The sequence below is a fragment of the Symphalangus syndactylus genome, chromosome 19 (genome assembly GCF_028878055.3).
Source record: "Symphalangus syndactylus isolate Jambi chromosome 19, NHGRI_mSymSyn1-v2.1_pri, whole genome shotgun sequence".
NCBI classification, from domain to species: Eukaryota; Metazoa; Chordata; class Mammalia; order Primates; family Hylobatidae; genus Symphalangus; species Symphalangus syndactylus.
The window spans coordinates 69,630,091-69,645,152 of NC_072434.2; the positions used below are offsets into that span (position 1 = coordinate 69,630,091).

General features: G+C 45.9%; 1 protein-coding gene and 1 long non-coding RNA gene across 6 annotated transcripts in view; one reads left to right on the top strand and one right to left on the bottom strand.

Annotated features, from left to right (window-relative positions):
* The window catches only part of CNIH3 (cornichon family AMPA receptor auxiliary protein 3), a 323,021-nt gene that overhangs the window by 274,594 nt on the left and 33,365 nt on the right, over window positions 1-15,062 (top strand). The window lies entirely within an intron of this gene.
* Window positions 2,870-14,604, bottom strand: LOC134731940 (uncharacterized). The gene is made up of 3 exons (XR_010114668.1): window positions 14,361-14,604; window positions 12,609-12,734; window positions 2,870-3,054 (listed from the first exon to the last, which is right to left on the bottom strand). It is a non-coding gene; the product is annotated as an uncharacterized lncRNA (long non-coding RNA).

Genomic DNA, 15,062 nt, shown 5'->3' on the forward strand with positions numbered 1-15,062 from the left:
TGCTTTCCTTAGCAGACTAGAAGATGAGTAAGGGCACTAATTGTGAATCTTGTTTACTTGTGGAATTTTGCCTACAGCCAGCGCAGCACATAGCCAGTAATGATTTGCTGATGGAATGAATGAATGAATGAGTGGAACAAACTCCATGGTGACTGCTACATGCTTTACATGTGCTACGTGCTTTACAAGTGTTTCACTTGTTCTTACCACACTGCTGTGATGTGGAGATGGGGAGCTGAGACTCGGAGGGCTATGAGGTCACTTAGTAAGTGCAGGGTCTGGATTCACACCCAAATCCCTGCCCTTTCTAATAGTCCTTATGTTTCCATGCTCTAGGGATTAAAGACACATTTCCCTACTTTTCCCAGAATACTTCCACATCTTTTGAGTTTTTCAGAGCAAGCTTGGCACCATCCCTGGACATTCCCGGGTATATCCATTTCCAGGATCCACCGTTAGCCTCATGTGGATGGGCCCTGTTCTCTTCTCTAGTCTGACTACCATCTCTTCCCCACTGATTCCCACCCTCCAAGTCAAAAATGGGCTAAGGGGTTTTGACCAAAGGCATTGTTTCAACCTCAAGAGACTGTTGAAACTGATGTCTTGATAGAAAGATGTCTTGAGAGAAAGAACCTTCAGAGGACACTGTACCCCCTTCTCCTGGCCCTTCGGCAGCTGAGTGTCAGCCAGTGCTGCCATAACACAGCAGCTGGGTGGCTTTAGCCACAGGCATTCGTCTTCTCACAGGTCTGGAGGCTGGAAGTACTAGATCAAGGTGTTGGCAGGGTTGGTTCCTTCTGAGGGTTCTCCGCTTGGCTTGTGGATGACCACCTTCTCACTGTCTCCAAATGATCATTCCTCTGTGTGTCCGTGTCCTAATTTCCTCTTCTTTAAGGACACTAGTCATACTAGGTTAGGATCTATAGGGTAAATCCATCTGACAGCAATAATCTAAGCATACCTTTAGAATGGCCCTATACGGCAGACGCATCTGAATGTGTGTTCCAAGCTGGGGAACCTGTGTGTGGCCAACCCAGAGATTCATACCTTATCTATGATAAAAATCTGAGTCCCTCACCCCCTACCTGTCCCACTTGTCAGGGACATGCACACAGGGGATTGAGGCCCTGAGCTTTGCGTTGAATGCAGGTTGCCATGTGGGGCTCATTAAGGGAGAGTGTTAAGTGAAAATGTCTTATAAGCTGCATGATGTTTGCAGGAGGTTGTGGTTTTCTTGCCTACCCTGCTGCCACTGGGCCTTGTGGTTATCTTGTCTGGCCCACCACCTACTGGACTGTAGGAAGGTGGATGTGTTGTCCAGCTCACTGCCACTGCACTGTAGGAAGGCGGATATTTTGTCCAGCCCATCACCGCTGGACCATTTCTGTATATAAGGCAGTTCTCCTTTCCAGCTTGCCGCCGCTGGACTCTCTCCCCTGTATGGAGGCTCCTAATAAAACCCCATGTCTCGTTTGCTAGCTCTGGGTCTCTTCTTCAGACTCTTGAATCTGATACCCTCCCTACTGAGGTTAATAGGGTTTTGGCATAATAGGGCCCACCCTAATGACCACATTTAACCTAATTGCCTCTTTGAAGACTCTGTCTCCAAATACTTACTGTCCCATTCTGAGGTACTGGGGGTTAGGGCTTCCACATATAAAATTTGGGAGGACATGTTTCAGTCTGCAACAGGATCTCTGCACCAGAGAAGAGTTTTCATGGAAACAACATCCCATTGGTTAGGAGAAATGATTTACCTGCCCTTGAATTCTGTTCTTTGGTGAATGGCAAATAGAGTAAATAATGAGTTTCTGGGTTTTAATTTTCCTAGCACTTTCTCATTATCCCAGATGTGCTTCAGAGAAAGAAAGGGCAAGACTTGGATCCTCTTTCATTGGGTTTTATGTGTTTATCAAGATCAAAAGCAAAGTTATCCTCAGTAAAGTCTGTGAAGACTTTCCCCCATCATTCTCCTGGAAAAAGGGCCCAAACAGAAGGGACTGGGTCCCGCCTCTCCATGCTCCCACACCTCTTGCAGGGAGCAGAGTGCAGAGCCTGTCCCCTGGACCTAGATGGTTGGCTCAACACATGTCGGACAGGGCATGGGTCATTTGTCATTCTAATTAGCTCCGGTGCCTGTCTCCCCAGCAGGCACAGAGTCAGGACAAAATCCACATCTGCCATGTGAACTTCTGCAGAGGTGCCAATTGCTGAGTAGGCCCGAAGTCATGTAATTATTGTAACTATTTTTGTTTGTAGGATGTCCCTTCCCAGGAGATCCCAGGCACTTCATTGCCCAAAGTTGTCACATAAGAGCAGGACAGCATTGACCCATGCTGGGGCTGAAGGAAGTGATGAAGGGCCCTGACCACCCATGGTGCTATGCTGGCTCCCCGGAAGCCATGGCATGCATAAGCTTCTGGAGAGGCCACTGGGGGGTGTCACACTGCTATGCAGAGAGTGGAAGGGGGGCTCGGGTTCTTTTTTTTTGTTTTTTTTTTGCCGGAGGAGGCGAGGTTAGCTAGACATGAAAGATTGGTTCTCAGTGGCTATCTTTGTGCTGCTATAACAAAATACCCTAGACTCAGTGGCTTAACAACATAAATGTATCTCTCACAGCTCTGGAGGCTGGGAAGTCCAAGATTAAGGTGCCAGACAATTCAGCATCTGTAGAGGGCCACTTCCTGGTTCATAGACAGCTGTCTTCTTGCTGCAGCCTTACATGGTGGAGGGGCAAGCTCTCTCTGCACCCTTTATCAGGACACTAATCCCATTCACGAGGGCTCCACCCTCATGTTGTCATCTAATCCTAATCAACTCCCAGAGACCCCACTTCCTAACACCATCACATTAGGGGGTAGTGTTTCAACATGTGAATTTTGGGGGGAGGTGAACATTCAGCTCCTAACAGAGGCTTAAGTGTTTTTTTCTATAACAACATTTATTAAGGTATTATATGTGGTATAATATGCCAGACGTTGTACAAAGTGCTTGGTTGGATGATCTCAGTCGCGACAGTCCTGGGATGTAGACATCGTTATGGTCCCCTTTACACTGAAGAGGAAATTGAGGGACAGAGAAGTTAAGTAATGTAAGCTAGTAGATGCAAAGCTGGGGTTTGAATCCAGGCAGTCTTTCCTTGGAGCATGCTATTTCATTTTTCTTTATTAATTGTTTTAGTTATAAAAATAATATGTTCATATTTTCACTAGTAAAATGACGCAAAGTTGATATGAAGAAAATATTAGTAAGCTACCCCACCCTTGTCCTTCCTAACTCTCTGACATAAAAGCTGGGTTTGTATCCTCCCGTCATGCTGTATCTCCATGCGCATTTAGATGGACAAATACATGTATGCACAGATATACACTCCAGCTCAGTTTTTTTTCTCTTTCCTAATAATGGAAAAGTTGTTATCCTATAACTAGTTTTTTCCCCACATACCATTACATCACCGATACCCTTGTAGGTCGATAGCTATAGTTTTCTCTTAAAAATAATGACACAAGCTTTCATAATATTCCATAGTACACACAATTTATTTAGTCATTTTCATATTTATGGACCTTCTGTATGTTTTCGGTTCTGTTTGGCCCCAACCCTGCAATAAACACCTTTGTGGGCTTACATCCCAGGAGTGAGATTGTCAGGCAAAAGGGTATATAAATTTATACTTTTCTAAAAATTGTCAGATTACTTTCTCAAAAAGGTCAAAGCAGATGTATTCCCACCAGCAGTAGAAGACAGTGTCTGTTTCCCCACACCAGCGTCACCATGACTAGATGCTCCGGGGTGTGGGCTGGCCTGTCGCAGAGGCGGCCTTCTGTCCTCAGCCCTAGGCACAGCCCGAGGTAGATGCAGAATTGAGCAGTCAGGAACTTCTTCTCAGAGACCAGCTTTCTCAATCTCAGCAGCACATTTCAACCCACTGGGGGACGTTTAAAACCCAAGGATCCAGATGCAGGACCCCACCCCAGAGAGTCTCACCTGACTGGTCAAGGGGGCACAGACAGTGGTGTTTTCAAAAGCTCTCAGAGGATTCTGATGGCCTGCCAAGGTGGAGACTTCTACTAGAGACCTTGCAGACACGAAGATCCTGACTTCTCTTTCCCCTCTCTTCCCTTCCCCCTCATTTCTTCCCACTCCTTGGGCCCTGTCCTTGCTGGTCAGGGGAGACTTCACTGAGATAGCATCCTCTACCTTTACTGTCCTGGGCCTGCGGAAACACATTGGTTGTAAGGGCTAGCTTTTAATTTCCATGTCCGAACCTCATCATTGAATTGGAAATTCAGGAGGTGAGGTTAGGGCCTCAGCATTTTATAAATGCTGCCAAGATAGCTCCAGTGTGCAGGCAGGGGCAAACCATTGCCCTGTTTCTTTCCAGAGCAGGAAACACTTCTGACCTCTGTCCTGGCTGGTCAAAACCTTTTTTCTACCTGTTGGAGGGGCCAGGAGATTTTGAGGAGCCAGTGACCTCGTGTCTGTGCATCCCACATGGGCCTGCACTCATGAGGGGAGAGGGCTGGCCAAGTTAGACGTGACCATCAGACCAGCTGAGCCACGATGGGCAGCTTAAATGTGTTAATGAACATGAAGCCTGCTTAGCAGAGGGGCTCAAACTTTGCTGCACATTAGAATCACCTGGGGGAAATTTAAAAAATCCTGATGCCCAGAATTCATCCCAAACCAGAGACTCAGCATCAGTATTTTACAAAACTCCCCAGGTGACTCCACTGTGCAGCTAAGTTGGAAAAATCAGTGCCCTAGGGAGCATTTTGCAATGTTAGTTACCATGGTTAGGGCACTGAGTTTCGTTGGCCTGGCTGTGCTGATGGGCAGCTACTGCTTTCCTATTAGCATTGCTGCCTTTACCTGCCTGGTTGCCTCTTTCAAGCCTCCCTACCCAGTTCTTGAGCTAAGAATAGAGTTTCCAAAGCAATTTGTTTCCTAAAAGATAGAAGTTCATCTTTTTTCATGAGGCAAAAATATTCCTAGTGTTTTTATACATGTGAACATTTCCTGGTTCTGCAGGATTCTGTTGACTCTATTAGCCCCATCACCCACCGCCAGCTCATCCAGCACGCAGCAGGTATTTAGGCAGAACAAGATGAGCACCTGCATATTCTCCCTGCAGCACCTGAGTCACTGCTGCTCTGCAGGCCTCCCACCTCAGCCTGCGATGTATTCCAACTCAAAGCGAGCAGTGGTGTACCAATCATGCGATGAATGAGGCCAGAGTTTCATCGGATTGGATTCTGTAATACACCTCTCAGAGGTGCGCCTTTGGTGGAGTGAGAACATGAACTGCTGTTCAGGAGGTAGGGGCATGGGCCACACCAGTGCACACTGCAGGTAGTGAGGAGGTAGGTGCGTGGGTCACACCAGTGTTCAGGAGGTAGGGGAATGGGCCACACCAGTGCACACTGCAGGTAGTGAGGAGGTAGGTGCGTGGGTCACACCAGTGTTCAGGAGGTAGGGGCATGGGCCACACCAGTGCACACTGCAGGTAGTGAGGAGGTAGGTGCGTGGGTCACACCAGTGTTCAGGAGGTAGGGGCATGGGCCACACCAGTGCACACTGCAGGTAGTGAGGAGGTAGGTGCGTGGGTCACACCAGTGTTCAGGAGGTAGGGGCATGGGCCACACCAGTGCACACTGCAGGTAGTGAGGAGGTAGGTGCGTGGGTCACACCAGTGTTCAGGAGGTAGGGGAATGGGCCACACCAGTGCACACTGCGGGTAGTGAGGAGGTAGGTGCGTGGGTCACACCAGTGTTCGGGAGGTAGGGGCATGGGCCACACCAGTGCACACTGCAGGTAGTAAGGTGCAGGATGGCAGGTGGAAGGACGGTGTGTGTCCTGCCTGGTGTGAGCAGGCTGCATCACCTACAGAGCAGGACCTCCCTGAGTCTCAGGTCATCAAAGAGGAGTGGAGACACAGCCCCTTCTCTCCTAGAAGCAGTGGCATGGGAACAATGAGAAGGCTCTCTCCAGGGCAGCGTGGCCCTGCAGGGTCTTAACAGCTCTGAAAGCCAGCAGGTGCTTTCTGCAAAAGCTAAACTCAGCAGCAGATAATATGATGCAGGATTATGCGCATTCAAATCATCTGGGGGAGCTTTTAAAACCCAGGGATCCAGAGGCAGGGCGCCATCCCCTGAGTCTCATTTAACATTTTATTTTGAAAAATGTCAAATATAAGGGGATGTTGGAAGAGCAGCATAATGAACACCTACGTAGCCTTTACCAAGATGCGCCGCTCGTTCACAGTTTGCCACATTTGCCTTCTCGGCTTTTCCCCATCCCCCGTGTATGTACAGCACATACTTTTTTTTGCTGGACCATTTAATTGTACACATCATGGATCTGCATCCCCAAATACATCCTCCGACGTAACCACAATACCATGTCACACCAAAGGACATGGCTCTAATGTTGTCACCTAGTCATAGTCACATTCCCCTAGTTTCTGTATAGTGTTCTTTATAGTTGTTGTTATTGTTTAAATCCAGGATCCAATCAAAAATCACACATTGCACCAGGCACAGTGGCTCACGCCTGTAAACCCAGCACTTAGGGAGAATGAGGCGGGTGGATCACCTGAGGTCAAGAGTTCAAGACCAGCCTGACCAGTGTGATGAAACCCCGTCTCTAGTAAAAAATACAAAAATTATTTGGGCGTGGTGGCAGACTACAGTAGCCTGTAGTCCCAGCTACTCAGGAGGCCAAGACAGGAGAATTGCTTGAACCTGGGAGACGAAGGTTGCAGTGAGCCGAGATCACACCACTGCACTCCAGCCTGGGCAAGAGCGAGACTCCCTCTCAACAAAATAAAAATAAATGAATAAAATCACACGTCGCATCTAGTTGTTGTGTTTTCTATAGTTTCCTTTAATCTAGAACCATTTCTCCACTTTTTTTGTGACACTGACCTCTTCTGAAGAGTGCCAAATGCAGGTAGTTTTTAAAAGTTCCCCATGTATTTCTAATGAGCAGCAGGATTAGGAAGCACTGCAATCAAAGGCTGCATGCTTTGCTTTCCCCATATAAATATGTGGGAAAATGAACAGGAAGCAGGGCGCTGCCTGGGGCCCCTTTCATTCTTGGGAAGAGCCGCATGTGCCTTCCATGCACAGCCCTGGCTCCTTTCCACAGTGGTGTTTAGTTTTAGTTATGCAGAGTCACAAGCCACTCTGATCAATACCTTTTGTGGTGGCTCAGCACCTTCGCCTCTTCTTTTCCCCTCCCTCCTGGGATCCCCGGCTCCCATTCTGTGATTTTTGTGCTGGATGTTCAAGGTATTGAGCCCGTGATAGGAATCGCTTGAGCAACCTGACAGAGGAGGGTGAAGGGAGGGGACGTGGTGGTGTCTGCTCTCTCTGTAGCAGCAGCAGTGAGGGATTGTAAATGTTCTGCAGAGAGGGATGTCTCTCCCAGGCTGCCACAGGACCCTGCTCCAGCCACACTGAATTCAGCACCATTCACTTGCCCTTCATCTTCCTTCTTCCTTCACTTTTATTTTCTCTTTCTCTTTTTCTTTTCTTTCTTTCTTTTTTTTTTTTTTTTTTTTGAGTTGAACCTACCCATTTTTTAAGACTCAGCTCACATCATCACTTCGGGGAAGCCTTTTGCTTCCTTCCTCAGTTGGAGTCTGTGTGCTTCTGGGGGATCCCCTAGCACCCCAGTCTGATGACTACCCTAGCACTTACTAGGCAGCACTGCATTTTTCTTTCTGCAGCTAGACCAGGAGCTGCTAGAGGACAGGGACTGAGTCTGTTATGAGTCCAACACCAGTGTCCGCACATTGTAGGTGTCCAGTAAATGTTTGGTGAATGAAAGCAAAAGAGGTGTGTTCAGTTCTGAGAATTCTACAGTCACAGTTCTCCAGGTTACAATAATAGAATATTAGGGCTAGGGTGGGGACAAAAATGACTTCATCTTGGATGCTGATCCGCCATGTTCACTTCTGATTAGCCCTAGTCCCAGGAATGGCTCTTGATTCCAACTTTACTTACCGTCTCCACAGTAAGAACATGTCAACCTTGATTTCATCAGACAAATTACAGGCAATGACGCACATAGCATCCTTGCCTATTCTGGAGGGTCGCCTTTGATTGTCTTGCTAGAGCACGTGTACCCTCTCCCTGTGGTCTATAAGCCTTGGGTCTGAGGAGTAACAATGCGGAGATCTACCTGTCTTGTGGCTGCCCAAGACCACACTTTTATCTGTACATTCTCTCAATCAATGACCCAATACCAACAAACTGGATTTGTCTGCCCCATTCTTTGATGTCTCAGCTCCTTCAGCATTTGGGAGGTTTGCATGTATGTCCCTTTAATGGAAAAGCCAGAAAGGATATTAGTGAATTCTGGCCTCACTCTTTTATTGAAGGTAAACAAAAGTGCAGAGAGAGAGACCTGCCTCAATGCCAAAAAGTGGTACAGTTAGTCAGGACTAAGCCTGTCTTCTGTTTCCCTGAAACCAGGGTTTTTTCCCTATGATACCATTCACCTTTATTTCATTACTGTTTATTGATTTCATATGTCCAAATCCTATTTAGTTTTCATTATTCACATGTGGATAATTTTTCATATTATTATGTACTTTAAAAGTCCAACCTCTAATTGGCTGCCTCTCCTTTCCTTTCCTTTTTTTTTTTTTTTTTTTTTTTTGAGACAGAGTCTTGCTCTGTCACCCAGTCTGGAGTGCAGTGGCATGATCTTTGCTCACTGCAACCTCTACCTCGCGAGTTCAAGCAATCCTCCCATCTCAGTCTCCCGAGTAGCTGGGACCACAGGTGTGTGCCACCACACCCAGCTAATTTTTGTATTTTTAGTAGACATGGGGTTTCACCATGTTGACCAGGCTGATCTCGAACTCCTGACCTCAAGTGATCTGCCCGCCTCAGCCTCCCAAAGTGCTGGGATTACAGGTGTCAGCCACAGCTGCCTTTCCTTTCTGACCACAGGAAAGAAAAGTTCATTTTAATCAAAGTTTAAGCACAATGTAATGAGGAGAGAAAATCTATTGGATGAAAAGCAACAAGCCCAAAACACACTTCAACCACCCCCAACTTCAATTAAGGAATTCTGTACTGCTTTGAAACATCATGGAGATACCCCCGGCCCCGGCCTCAGTTGGTATGGATGATTGAGTTAACCACAAAGTTCACAGAAGCAGCTTTTCTTCTCTCTCTACCCCATTGTGGGCTTGGCCAATGAGCAATGTGAGTCCTGGGATGGTCCAAGAATATTGCTATTCAAGTGGTCCATGACTTGAATAGCATAGTGAACCAGCAGCTTTGGCATCTCCTGGGAGCTTGTTATAAAGGCAGAATCTCATGCCCCACCCAGACCTGTGGGATCATAATCTGTATTTTAACAAGATCCTTGTATGCACATTATTTTGAGCAGCATGGCTGAGAACCCTGGCTGTCAAGTTCAGAGCTGGCAGGCTGTACCCGCTCTTCAGCACTTACTGGGCATCCACCTTGTGTGGCCTTTTTGGACGGCACCAAAGAAATGAACATCCTGCCCTCGTTGTTATCTTGTCCTTATTGACGTGCCTTTCCCACCTCATCAGTTTCACTCCTCTAGGTGTGCCCCTGGTGCTGCTGAGACGCTCTCTGTCCATTAGAATTCCCACCATCTCACTGTTGCAGGGCCCTCCTGCCATGCAACTATCCTCTGACTCACCCCATCCTGCTCCCTGTCTCTGGTCATGCTGCCTCCATGGGCAGCTCCTGGTTTTCTCTACCTTCCTTAAGTTCCCCAGCGATCCTGCCATCCCTCAACCCCTTCTCTCTCAGCCATGGATGCTCTTGAGTAAGTGGAGGTTGTTGATGCTGAGTTCCCTATTTCCCCCTCCACTTCGTGTCCTCACCTCTCCAATCCTCCTCTCCCATCTCAGGGCCCCTCTCCTCTCAGGGCCCCATTTTAATGCTGCCTCAGGATTCAGTCCCCCTCTGACTCACTCTGGAGCGTATCCAGACCAGCTTCCTCTTTTGACTACCTTCTCTCTCTCATTGTTATCCAGCTCCTTTTTTCCCCTGTCTTAAAACACATTTCGTCTTCCTTGTTCTAAAAAATTGCATTGGCCTTGGTAACCCTTCACGCTACCAACCCACACATTTCTTTTTTCATATGTTGCCCAATTCTGGAAAGAGTCCCTTGCACTCCCCGCCTGCGCTTCCTGACTCCTACGCATCTCAGAATCCCTTGCAGTCCGGCAGATGTGCCTCTCCTTCTATTGAAACTGCTGATTGAAGGTCACCAATGACGTCCCAGTTGCCAAATCCAATAGACTGACTTGTTTGTCCTGTTCCCCTTTGACCTGTAGTATGTAGTATGACATGACTAGTCTCCTGCTCCTCTTTGGCTTCCTGGCATGAGACCATCTTAGTTTTCCTCCTGTCTTATGCACACTCATGTCTCTCCTTTTTCTCTCCTTTCTCACACCCCAAATACAGGTGTTCATGCACCTTCTGCCCTTGTTTTCCTCTTACTCTGTACTAAGAGTTGCTATTGGCAGCCTGTGGATCAGAGATGTCTTGCAAATTTGTTTTCATTTGATTCATTTAATATTTTAGGAACTTGAAAACCCCACACAAAAATCTGGGTTTCAAGCTGCTTTTGAAAAAACAAAACAAAACAGAACACAGGACCTGGAAATAGTGGATTCGTATTCTTCAGGACAACAGTCAGCTGGAGTGGGTAGCAGATGACCCCTTTAGATGGGGTGTCTGCCCTCAGATCACTTCCATGACCACCACGTATGTCTGTCTAGCACCACATGCTTTTGAGTGTGAGCCACTTGTGCTCCTGAGTAAGTGTGGGCCCTACCCTGAGTGTGGGCCCTCCCCAGGGCTCATCTCCTCCAATGCTGAAGCATCTATCATCGTTCGTCTTCTAGTGGCTCCAAATCTACGCATCTTCTCCTGCTTTCTCTCTTGAATTCCACGAATGTGCTTCTAACCATCTTGGGCATCTTTATCTGGTTTTTACTCATTGTACCTCAAACTCAGTCTTGGGGTTAGGAGTGCTTATGAATCACACTTACCCATGTCTCTGAGTTTTGAATCAATTGAGAACAGACACAAGAGTCTAGATGGGAGCCGAAGAACCATGTGGTATCCAGCCAGCTGCATGGAAGGGCATGGCAGGACTCCAGCACCTTCAAGTGTAGGAGAAAGAGAGTATCGCAGAGGGGTGGGCTCACTCCAGGCTTGTGTTGCCAAGGAGGCAGTCTCTGGACCTGACCACGTAAACCTACCACGTGCTTGCAGGAGTAGAGAAAGAGGATACCTGCAGTTTAAGGGCAGGCAAGTCCAGGAGCAAGAGAAGCCAGGCCACAGGCTTCCTCCCTAATAATTCCCCAAGATGTGGAAAAGTTGGTGGAAATTCCTATTTTATGGATTGAAGCAGGAATACAGAAAGAGGAAGAGAAGGGTTCAGGGTTCTCTCTTCCTTCAACCTGCCATCTACTCATTACAGTAGTACCCCCTTATCCATGGGGCATATGTTCCGAGATCCCTGATGGAGATTCCTGAAGCTGCAGATAGTACCAAGCTGCAGTATATCCTATGTTTTTCCTATCCATACATATCTATGATAAAGTTTTACTTATAAATTAGGCATAGTAAGAGATTAACTTTATTATCTTTATTATTAATAACTAATAAAATAGAAAAATTATAACAATATACTGTGATAAAAGTTATATGAATATGGTCTCTCTCAAAATATCTTATTGTACTGTACTTACCTATTTTCAGATGTGGTTGATCACAGGTAATTTGAATAGTAGAAAGTGAAACTACAGATAAGGGGTACTGCTGAATTGCTTTACAGCCATGTTCGTTCACCCATTTTAGTTAATTGAGACACTGTCTTCCATGTTACTCGGGATTTAGACCACATCTCTTGCCTTTCTGTGGATTCTATTTCCCGAGTGCTTCGTGAATTACAGCCCGCCTCCTCCAGGCCACTGCTGGAAGAGCTCAGACTCTCATTTCTTTGCCTGGACTATTTCAGAGGCTTCCTAGTTTGTTTGCTTTTTGTTTTTCTTGGTCTTTGTTCGAATCCCTAGGCCTCCTCCTCCATTCACCCTTCACATTGTTGGAATGATCTAAGCAAACCTTGATCATATATAGTTTCCATACCCAGAAATCTCTGGATCCCAGTTTTGGAGAATAAGTGACCACTAAAGGATTTGGCATGGCTCCTAAGGTACTCTGCGACTTCCCCTAACGTATCTTTTAACCTTATTGCAATCTGCTTTCTTTCAAACACTCGTTTTCTCAGCCAGCATTTTTCAAGTATTTGCTATGTGCCAAGGAGGGTGCCAAGTGCTGGGAAGAGAGATGCATAAGTTACCATCACTGCCCTGTGATTTGAGATCCTCATGACATTACTGACACCACTTTATCACTTGGAATGTTCCTCTCTGTTGGCTAAAGTGTTATCTTTACATTTCAACTCAAGTGTCATCTCCTCTATGAAGCCTTTTCTATTCCACTAAAGAAATAATCTCTGCTCTCTCTATTTTACTGGATTTTTAAAAGCATATTCTTCCTGCATAATGATATCTTGTGTACATGTTTTATCTCCCTTACCTGGCTATAATCTTCCTGAGGGCCAAGGATATATCTTTTTTCAGCCTTGAGTTCCCCACGCAGCCTGTGCAGTCCTAGCGCATTTGGGGCACTCCATAGATGAGTGTCTTTAAAATCGCATCTCCTCTGAAGCAGAAAATGAAACAAACCCAGAGAAAAATGTTTTAACGCACAAATAAACTAAACATGATCCTAGGTATTACTAAATATAGCTGTACAGAGATGAATATGTCATAATTAATAACACATTTGTGAGCCATCTACTATCCCTTTTGAAACAAAATGGTATTTAACATATTTAAATAATGTTTCTTCATCTCTTCCTTTTCATTCCTACTGCAACCAACTTAGGTTTTTAATCTTTCTCTCTCTCTCTTTTTTTTTTTTTTTGGAGACAGGGTTTTTGCTCTGTCGCCCAAGCTGGAGTGTAGTCATGTGATTTTAGCTTACTGCAGTCTTGAGCTACTGGGCTCAAGTGATCCTCCCACTTCAGCCTCCTGAGTAGCTGGGATTATAGGCATGAGCCACCACGCCTAGCTCTAATCATTTTACTTTTAAGAACCAGAGGGTGGGCGCAGTGGCTCACATCTGTAATCTCAGCACTTTGGGAGGCTGAGGTGGGTGGATTGCTTGCATCTAGGAGTTTGAGACCAGCCTGGGCAACATGGCAAAACCCTGCCTTTACAAAAAATACAAAACTTAGCCAGGCATGGTGGTACCCACCTGTAGTCCCACCGACTCAGGAGGCTGAGGTGGGAGGATTGCTTGAGCACGGGAGATCAAGGCTGCAGTGAGCCTTGATCATGCCACTGCACTCCAGCTTGGGTGACAGAGCCAGACCCTGTCTCAAAAAAAAAAAAAAAAAAAAAGAACCGGGAAGTTTTGTTGGCTTCTCTAAAGCCTGTTGCCAACTTTTCCAATCCATCTATCACAACTCCAATAATTATTTCTGCTAACGCTGCTGTGCATATCACTGTCATGCTTAGGGGCCTTTGATGGTTCCTCACTGCCTGTTGCATCAGGTCCCAACTCCTTAGCCTAACCTTCATGGCTGTCCCCAAAGGCCATTTCCCCAGGTTATTGCCCTGGTTCTCACTAGCTTCAAGACCGGGCCAGCCGGGAACCTTCCCTCCATTCAGGTGCCATATCTTCCCTAGATGACAAAGGCTTGCCTAAAGCCCACTCACTTTCACAACATTGTTAATGACCATTTCAGCTGGGAATAGGTTCTTTTCTCACCTTTAGCAGTTGTTCCCAAACCTGGTTGCATATGCACAGCATTTAAAATACAAATCACTGGGCCCCACCCTCTGGAAATTCTGAAGTAGAACTTGGGAATTCACATTTTTATTAATATCTACGAAGGGATTCTGATGTGCAACAGTTTTGGGAGCCAGTGACTCTTGGGACCCTACAAGCTGAAGGTCTTGTCCTGCTGTGCGTTGTGGGTATTTATGTATCTTTTTGATCTCTCCTTCTGGATTGTACTCTTCCTAAAAGCAGGATTGCATCTGGATCACCTGGCAGGATATCTGGCTCACATTAATAGGATAAATTACTCAACAAGTATTTATTCAATGAATGAATGAATACATGCATGAGAGACTCCTTTGAAGAGGTGAGACTTGAAGGGTAGCAGGAACTTGTAATGTAGCCAGGAGTTGAGAGGAGGAAATTCAAGCAGAAAGAAGAGTGTCTAGTATCAATATTTTGTGCAAGATGCAGGTGATAATCAGACCCCTGGGGACTCACTTTGAAATCTCTTTGCTTCCAGGGTTTAAAATATTCCTCATCGATTAAATTATTTCCAGTTTGGGAAGATGCTCATCATTTAAAACATTCTCAATATCTGCCTTATTATTTGGTTGTTTCATTCTGGCTCTCTGATGATCAACTGGGTGTTTTTAAAATAGAATGTTTCAGCTCTTCCAGGATCTAGTCCCTGAGGTTGCTCTGGCAACCACCTTGAAAACTCCAGAGAGCATTATCCTAAGTTGCCAAACTTCTCAGATTTTCTGGCTGCCACACCATTTTTCAGTAGTGCCCTGACAAAAAGTTTAACATTAAATAATCTCAATTAATTAGCTCAATCTCCTAAAATCCTTTCAAAAAATCCAAGCATGCTTAACATCCTTGTTGTTGAATGTTCCTTTCTTGACTGTACTGTTATTGAGCTCTGGGTCTTCAGCAGCTGGTCAACCAGGTATCAAACACACACTGCCCAGGAGACCTGCTGCAGTCCAATAGTTTATTGAAATCATAATCAATGCACCTGTAGCTTCCCGAAAGTGTCTTTGGTTTTATTGAAAAGCTAACCAGAGAAAAAATATTTATCTGCTGAGACGTGTATGTGATTTTGATTATCATGGTGAAGTCTTTGCACAGTTCCAGGTATCGTTATTGACACCTCAGCTCTCACCTTGCTTTGATTATTCAGTGTGCACATGTATGCAG